Source organism: Nicotiana tomentosiformis, chromosome 2 (assembly GCF_000390325.3).
Source record: "Nicotiana tomentosiformis chromosome 2, ASM39032v3, whole genome shotgun sequence".
Classification (NCBI taxonomy): Eukaryota; Viridiplantae; Streptophyta; class Magnoliopsida; order Solanales; family Solanaceae; genus Nicotiana; species Nicotiana tomentosiformis.
The window spans coordinates 80454278-80462276 of record NC_090813.1 but is presented as its reverse complement, the minus strand read 5'-3'; the positions used below and the strand labels follow the sequence as shown (position 1 = coordinate 80462276).

Below are 7999 nucleotides of genomic sequence, written 5' to 3'. Positions count from 1 at the left end.
CTTTTCAAGGTCTTAGAACACACAATTACTTATTAAATTTAAATATGATATTTTGGGTCATCACACGTGCATTGCACGTAAAATAAAGATTAATAGTCTGTTTAACCGAGCTTATTCAAGATCAAAAGCACTTTTCTTTCCTTTTCAAACGAGAGGTGTTTGGCTAAGTTTTTAGAAAAAAAAGTGCGTTTGAGTAAAAGCAGAAGTAGTTTTTGAGAAGCAGAAAAAAAATAACTTCTCACCAAAAGTACTTTTTTGAAAAGCACTTTTAAAAAAATACTACTCAAAATAAGCTGATTTTAGAAAATTTAGCCAAACAACGTATAAATATATTAATAGTATTAGATGTGTCCAATGATGAACTCAAAGTTGGATTAGCTCATACTAATTGAATGGATACTATTGCAAGTCACGAGTAGATATAAGAATTTTAAATTATCATTTGGAAAAAATATTAAGAATCATAATAAAAGAATAGCCAATCTTATTTGTGTCTTCTCAAATGAACTTGAGAATAGCTTTTAGCAATTTGTTTTTAATAAAAACTCTTAAATGTTCAAGGATTAATTGTTCTTGCTGAAACAATAAAGGAAGCATGATAACTTGTGAAATTAAATTGATAATATTTCAATAACAGAAATATTTTTAAGGTGAATATATCGAATGATGATTGAAAACTTCTATAAGATAATGTTTCTTCATTTATTGAGTTTAATATATCAGATCTAGCATTTATTAATTTCAAGAGCTTACACTTTTATTTTATAACTGATCATCTTATTTTATTACTCAAACATATTTTTAAAATAATATTTTGTGTGATTTTTGAACAAGTAATTCTCATTAAGATAAGTTACACACGCAACACGCGTACATAGAGACTAGTACTATATTAAAAGTACGAAGACACTTAGCGAAATGTCGTTCGCCTTTTTTACCCCTTTAACATAGAGTTCATTTTGGATAAAATCGACATTTAAAAATTATTTCCTAATATTCAGAAATTTTAAATCAACTAAAGTTTATTCTTTAAATTCTTCCTTATTTGAACTAGATAAAAAATCCTAATATTTAGGACTTTAAAATCAATTAAAAGTTTAACTTATATAAATCGTTTAAAAACGAAAGGAAAATTATCAACAACCCCAAATCAGCAACAAACCATTGGGAAGGATTAGTGGTACATGCATTAAAAAATAGTTACTAATTTATATAGTTTTCCTTATATAGACCAATGTAATGTTACTTACACTATTACGAGGAGGAAAAACATAAATGCCACAAAGTTAAATGATGGAAACCATTGTAGACATGAACAAGACTTTTCAAATAAATATGAGATAGTGATTAATTATTAATATTGATTTGTATATTTTATCTCATACTATAATATATGAAAATTGCATTCAATTGTTTCAACAAGTAACTATAAAAACATAAGAGAGAGAAGTTGGCAATAGTAAAAACAAACACAAATATCTAAAATTAAATCTCTATGCTTGAAAAATATAATAATAAAATTATAACTGTAGTCAAATATTTAAACTTGTAATGAGTTAATATTAGTAATTTCAATCAACAAAATTAAATCATTTCTTTTAATAAGAATAAATATTAAGTTTTTGAATTAACAAATTAAAATCCCATACAATTTATTTCCAAATTCAACATATAAGTAAACCCTTTTTTTCAGTTGACAAAACTTTTAGATACACAAATTAGATATTTTATAGGAAGAGCATTTGTAGTGAAAAAAATGAAAAAATAATCCAAAATTAATTATAATATAATAATAAGCATCAAATGCAAAATCCTATAAAACTCTTGAATAAATTAATACATATAATTTCATACATGGAAAATTAAAGGCAAAAAGAGTAGATTAATTAAAATGTAGTGGTTAAATTTATTTTTTCGATAGTAATATTTATTTTTCATTTGTTGGAAATAATTCTTATGGTATTTATTATACATTAAAGAAATAGAACAAATTGCATTTTGCTCATGAGCAAAAAAAAAGACGTCTTCTATCGATTGAATGAGATGATTAAGAACTTATATGGGATAGAGTTTCTTTATTTGTTGAGTTAGCTAAATAGGATCAACAATTATTATTTTTAAAAACTTAAATTTTTCAATTTTAACTTTTATTTTATAACTCAACCATAATTTTAATATAATATTTATGTAATTCTTTGAAATATTATCTTTAATGAGATAAGGTAACACGCGCAACACTTGTACTCTAATATATATATAATTTTAGGTTGAAATTTAAATTTAAAAATATGAAAAATAATTTTTAAAAATGATGGGCCGGCACGTGGGGAGTCGTGACCCACGTAGGGCTGGGTTGGACTGACCATTGTAAGGCCAATTAAAATTATGGGCCGGCCTAATGTAGCCCGTCAAATGCTAAAAGCCCGTGTGAGTTGGGCTGGGCCAACCCATATTGAGTATTGACAACGCTAAACCACATGGCAATTTGGACTTTTTCCCTTAAAAAAATAAATTTGTGGATAGATTCTCATTAAAACTTAATTGTCCTAGTAATAAAAGAAAAATACATGTGATTATGAGTCATTCAATTGCTTCCTTTATACCATCCAATCCTTGTTGACATGTTGGATAGATGCTCATAGCAGAAGAATAACAATCTTTAGTCAATTTAACACAGCAAATCTAAAAAATAGGTTCTACACTAAGCGTTTGGACATAAGAATTGTGAAATGGTATTTGAAAATTAGAATTATGTTTGGACATGAATACAATTTGAAGCTGTTTTTGAATTTTGTGAGTGATTTGAAGTGAAAATTTTGAAAAATAGTTTTTTTGGTATTTTTCAAATTTTCAAAAATATTCAAACTTCATCTTCAAGTGAAATTCAAAATTTTCATGGACAAACACAAATTCTGAAAAAAAAATGAATTTTTTTTTTAAAAAAAGTAATTTTTTTATGGCCAAACGGGCCCTGTATTTTGCATTTCAAAGCATATAAAAGTAAATCGTACGGGTTAGAACGCCAAATAGTAAAAGAATAATCTCACGGAAAAACCGCAAAATCCACTTATTTATTTTGAAGCCAAAAAGATAGAGAGGTTAATGAAATATCGTAAGCACCCATTAAACAGACAAAATATCAACTAAGGAAGGGAAGAATTGGCCAGATTGCAAAACTATAGAAGATTCATTTGACACATGAACATGCTATGAAGGTTGTTTATCTTGGTCAGGGACTGGTGCTGACCAATCCTGCTTAGTTGCAATTAGAAGCTTTTCCCTAACATGAAGACAACCTTCGTGATCAACCATACTGCTATCCGATTGTAGTCTATCTATTGTGCTCTTCACATTTACCAAAACATCTACGTTGTCTGGGAATATCACACTGCCTTGTGGCCTTGATATTCTATCCTTTTTCCAATAATAAATCTTCTATTTCACATATGCCTTATTCGATGACAATTTGAGGAATATGTACTGTCCAATGGTGAATTACATGTTCTGGTAGCAGAGCTAGAATTTGAAATTTATGGGTTTTAAACTTGCCGTCGAACCCATAGCTCGTTATAGTTACTGGGTTCACAATTGAATATTTACACATATTTAATGGATTTCCTAATACAATATACGGGTCTAAGCAAAAGCTACTAGGTTCGTTCAAATCCGTAACTTATACTCTCCATCCACCCCTGCCTGTAGAGGGTGAAAATCGAGTCAGCATGTATGAAGTCATAAGTTCTTGGATATGTAGACATAGATTCACACCTAGCTGAAAGAGCATCATCATTAACAAGCAGGACATAGCAAAAATACTTCTCTCCTTGTGGTAAGTATATTTTAATTTGACAAGCAGGAACCAAGAGAATGTCCAGGCTATTTACTACTATTTCAAGCCAATTATAGGAACCATAACAGTCAAATGTAGCATCCTTCACGTAAATGCAACAAGCTAAATTTTCTATAAAGCATCCAAGCATTCCTCATCTCAAGAAAGAGAGCTTCAAGTACCTGGGGTCGGTTATCCAGGAGGATGGAGAGATTGATGAGGATGTTACGCACCGTGTAGAGGTGGGATAGATGAAATTGAGGGTAGCGTCTGGTGTCTTGTGTGACAGGAAGGTTCTCCTAAAACTTAAAGGTAAGTTCTATAGAGCGGTGGTTAGACCGACCATGATGTATGATGCTGAGTGTTAGCCAGTCAAGAATTCTCATATCCAGAAGATGAAAGTTGCAGAAATGAGAATGTTGAGATGGATGTGCGGGCACACTAGGCTGGATAAGATTAGGAATGAAGATAACCAGGGGAAGGTGGGCGTGGCAGCTATAGAAGACAAGATGCGGGAAGCTAGGCTTAGATGGTTCGGGCACGTGCGGAGGAGAAGCATGGATGCCCAGTTAGGAGCTGTGAACGGCTGGCCTTGACGGGTGTGAGAAAAGCTAGAGGGCGGCCAAAAACATATTGGGGAAAGGTGGTCAGGCAGGGCCTGGTGCGACTTCAGATTTCCGAAGACATGACCCTTGATAGGAAGTTGTGGAGGGTGAGCATTAAGTTTGTAGGTTAGGAAGTATGAGGCTAGCATATGTTTGTCTTAGGCTGCTAATGGCTTCGATTATGTCCATATTAGTTCTTTAGGATTGCAGGTTAGGTCGTAGGAGACTAGTCCGATAGTGTAATGTCTTAGGGTGCTAGTGGCTCTTGTTGTATCCATATTACTCTATTGTGTATGTAGTACTGTACCATTGTTACTGCTTATTGTTATTGCTTTCTCCCTATTTTCTGGTTATTATGTTGCTGATGTTATCTCTCTTTCTTGCTTGCTTACTTTGATATTACTGTGTCACTGTCTCTTTTCATTTTCTTTAGCCGAGGGTCTATCGGAAACAGTCTCCCTACTAGGGGTAAAGTCTGCATACACACTACCCCCCATACTCCACTTGTGAGATTCCACTGGATTGTTGTTGTTGTTGTATCCGAGCATTCCTCGTACCTTTTATCAACTTCATCTTCAAGGCAAGATCAAGCTTGTCACAAGCTCAAGTAAGCGATCAAAAGATTAAAACATAGTTGAAACAACTAGTTATGCAAAGGCGAGGAAAGCTCATATTAGAAGCTCTTACAAGACTTGACCAACTTAACCAGCTCTTTTGCATTTTCAACCTTAGAATGCTCAACCAAGTCATCGACAACCCTCTGCATTAAACTATTATAAATAGCTTTGAATGATTTGATTGCTTTCTTGCACCAGTGTAGTGCAACATCAAAATTTTAGGGATCACAAGCCAAAGTAATAAGCATCGTAAACGTTGCATAATCCGGAAGGCATCCATTTTGCATCATCTTCTCATACCACATTTTAGCCTCCTCTAGATTCCTCTCAGCAACACATTTTTATCATAGCATTGTAACTGAATGTGTCCGGTTTGAAACCCGTGTGAACAATCTCCTCAAAGAACTGAATTGCTTCTGAAACCTCATTAGCTTTAACCAAACCATTTAATTTTTTATTATAACTGTAAAGGTCAGGGACTATGTCTCTTTTCCATCACAGCCCACAAATTTTCAGCTGCAGAAAACCTTTTACTTTTATGAAATGCGTTTAATAACGTATTACAAGTCACAATATTCGGCTTGATCTCATGTTTTTCCATCTAATACATAAAATACACGGCAGAATCCAATGAACCAGCTCTTACATAATGCCTTAATGGCAATGTTATACGACACTAGATCAGGCTCAATTGACAATTTCTGGGGCAATTCGCGAAATAACCCGCCAATTTTATCATATCTCTCTGACTTAAGACATGCTTCCAAAAGGGCATTGAAGGAAAAGACAGTGCGCGGACAATTTAGTTGAGGCATTTCGTCGAAGAGCTTACGGGCATTATTATACATTTTGGCTTTGCTATTAAGAAGAATAAGATGGGCGACAAAGTACTCATTACGAATATCTGGGTTTTGTTTTTGATGCTCGATAATATCTTCAATGCCGGAGAAATGGTTGGCGTGGGCAAGTTGGCGAACGGTGATTTCATAATGGAAGCGTTGGCATCGGAATTTGGGGGATTCCGATGATCTTTTAAAATAATCTAGAATTGCTTGGGATGTGCGGCAGGTGGGTCTTGAAGAAGTTATGGTGATTTTTGTTGTTGTGATATCTATAAGTTTGGAGGGTGCATTGTGGTTTCCGGCGAGGAGACGGGGGAGAGGTGAAGTAGTAGACATCTGATTGCCTTATTTTGGCGTTGAATACCAGTTCGCCAAATTGATCAACAATGTTACCATTTCTTACCTTATGGTTATCAAAGTAAGTATTGCATCCTGTAGTATTTTTATGTAATTTTTGCATAGATGGATTTTTATTTTACATGCGATTCTTTGTGTTTGTGATGTGAATAGATTTTTGAAATGAATTTAATTTCACATAATAGTCTGAAAACTATTTGTATATCGGTGTAATTTAACTTGTCTAATAGTTACCTGTCTAAATTTTACATTACCAATTCTATTTATTATTAATAATTATTTGTAGTTATTTTTAGATAACTTGATAGAGTAAGCTCTTTTACACCATTGTATACGGTTAGAACCGGTCCTCGATCATGAAGATCGATCGACGATGGCATCTCAGTCAAAGGGTATGTACATGGAGGGCTCGAACGAATTCCGAGATGGGGGCGTCGAGCGTCGGGGCGAACATCGACCAACACAGGTCCCGAACATCGATGCCCGAAAGTGATCACCAAGCTCGAAACCAAGGCCGAGTTTCCGATCCGGCACCGAGCTCGAGTCAGTATCGAGCTCACAGACAGAAAACTGTTACAACCGCACCAAGGGAGAGAATCTTGGCAGGAATTAAGAAGGAGACACACCATCATGGGTCCTCCACTAGTAATATTATTCTATTATGTTGTTATAGATAAAGTAGTGATCTTTGGCTATAAAAGAAAGATAGATTGTAATAGAAAAACAGGCTCTGGCATATTAAGAATTCATTGTGTTTATCTTTCTAAGCTCACTAAGTATCTTCGTTCATCATTTCTATTTTGCATAACAAATACGTGTATTGTTATCTTCAGGTCAAGGGAATCTACATATCCTTAGAACCATACACAAATTCAATGTTATCCGATTTTCGGGTAAACAGTTTGGCACCCACCGTGGGGCTAAGGATAACAAGTGATTATTTGATACAAATATACAATACACTCCAGCTTACAACTTCATACCAGCAATGGCTCAGCCAATCGACCTCGAAGCCGGCCTTCAGGATGAAATCAACAACTTGGTGTTCGGGGCCAAAAGGCTACCCAACAACGGCAACGAGGCTCGAATCGAGGAACCCAAAATTCGAGCCGAAGTACCAGTAGATATCAATTCACGAATAGCTCTAGAAGTGAATCAGCGTTCTGAGTAGGAGAGAAGCGTTCAGGGCGGCGCTCGACCCATAGCCCGAGACACCCACAACACGGGGGAAATCGGGGTCAGCTTGCGTATGATTTTCGAAATGCTACATGCCCAACAAGTAACGATAGCTCAGTTGCAGAGCCAAACTCACATGCAAAGTAAGCCAAACTCCAATCCACTTCTTCGAGAAGTAACCCCCAGAACGGAGCCCGACACAGTGAAATCGAACGAGCGAGAATCAGGAACCGCTCCTGAAATTGCTAAACTGCTCGAGGAACTCACAAAATGAGTCGAAGCCAACGACAAAAAATTCGAAACATATGATGCTAGGATCGATCAGATTTCGGGGTCTCCGCCAATGATGAAATGGCTGGATTCGAAGAAATTCATACAAAAGCCTTTTCCATCGAGCGCGGCCCCGAAACCAATCCCAAAAAAATTCTGTATGCCCATAATTCCCAAATATAATGGTACGACCGATCCTAACGAACATCTCACCTCCTATACATGTGCCATCAAAGGCAACGATTTGGAAGACGATGAGATCGAGTCCGTATTGTTTAAAAAGTTCGGAGAGACCCTCGCAAA

General features: G+C 35.1%; 1 long non-coding RNA gene across 1 annotated transcript; it reads left to right on the top strand.

The window, feature by feature from the left end:
- The first annotated feature begins 5272 nt into the window (after window positions 1-5272).
- LOC138906567 (uncharacterized) lies at window positions 5273-7022 on the top strand. Its single transcript, XR_011414019.1, has 2 exons — window positions 5273-6311; window positions 6547-7022. It is a non-coding gene; the product is annotated as an uncharacterized lncRNA (long non-coding RNA).
- The last annotated feature ends 977 nt before the right edge of the window (window positions 7023-7999 follow it).